This window comes from Mauremys mutica, unplaced genomic scaffold (assembly GCF_020497125.1).
Source record: "Mauremys mutica isolate MM-2020 ecotype Southern unplaced genomic scaffold, ASM2049712v1 Super-Scaffold_100314, whole genome shotgun sequence".
NCBI classification, from domain to species: Eukaryota; Metazoa; Chordata; order Testudines; family Geoemydidae; genus Mauremys; species Mauremys mutica.
Genome location: NW_025423311.1, coordinates 514,698 through 515,707, shown reverse-complemented (window position 1 = coordinate 515,707; position 1,010 = coordinate 514,698). Strand labels below are relative to the sequence as shown.

The 1,010-nt window shown below is 50.1% G+C and overlaps 1 non-coding gene across 1 annotated transcript; it reads left to right on the top strand.

Moving 5' to 3' along the window:
• Nucleotides 1–397: 397 nt before the first annotated feature.
• Nucleotides 398–470, top strand: TRNAV-AAC. The gene has a single exon. It is a non-coding gene; the product is annotated as a tRNA-Val (tRNA).
• Nucleotides 471–1,010: the final 540 nt, after the last annotated feature.

Genomic DNA, 1,010 nt, shown 5'->3' with positions numbered 1-1,010 from the left:
ACCGAGCAGCTGCTGAAGTAGTTCAGTTGGGAGCGTGCTAGACTAACAGGCTCTTCTGTCCCCCTGTGTGCACGGGTGGGATGTTTTCTGAAAGTGCAGCAGTGCCTTTAACTGCCACGAGTCCCTCATTTCAGGCTATGCAGCAGGAAAAGGCAGCATAGGCTTCTGCACCGAGTTGGCCCACCTGACCTTTCATTCTTCTCTTGCTCTTTGTCAGCAAGGGGAAGAAAAAGAAGCTCTCCCTCAAGCTGGAGTCACAAGGGCGACGTAAGGACGACTTCCTGAGCCCCGGCTCCAGTCTTCTGCTCTGCCTGCTGGCCCATTGAAGGGCTGCCACCACTTTCTCTAGGTTTGTCCATCGGTCTGTGCTAGGGTGAGCAAGAACCAAGCAGATGGAGTTTCTGTAGTGTAGTGGTTATCACGTTAGCCTAACACGCAAAAGGTCCCTGGTTCAAAACCAGGCAGAAACATACTGTTAAGCAGCAGGAGAGGGGTGTGGGTGTGTGTGTGTGTTGCGGGGGAGTGCTCTGCAGCTCTCACTGTGGGAGGTCCACCCAAAAATGTGGGGCTGAAATAGTGCTTGAGCAGTGATCCCCACCAATGACCTGGGCCATCCTTTGATCTCGGTGGTGAGAACCCTCAGTCTCTACCCTGATTGGCTGAGCAGGGGGTTATTGACAGGGAGGAGACTCAGATCCTTGTTGTTCTCTTTTAAGACCAAGGAAATAAGTCAGAACCAGTTCTGTGTTTGATGAATTTTGCTGCTTCTCTGCATTAATGGTCTCTGAGGAGTTCATGATTCTCTCTAACCTTGCAGTTCTCCTCAAATACTTGCTGAATAATTACTGTCACTGTTGTTGGTCTGGAGCTCATCTGAGAGCATTTTATTCAGGTCATTCAGTGTCTGAAATTCAAGGTCCAATGGTTAGTTTGAAAATCAGGGCTCTTGGGTCCTATTCCCAACTCTGCCACTGGCTGGCTGTGTGACCTCAGACAAGTCAATTCTCCTT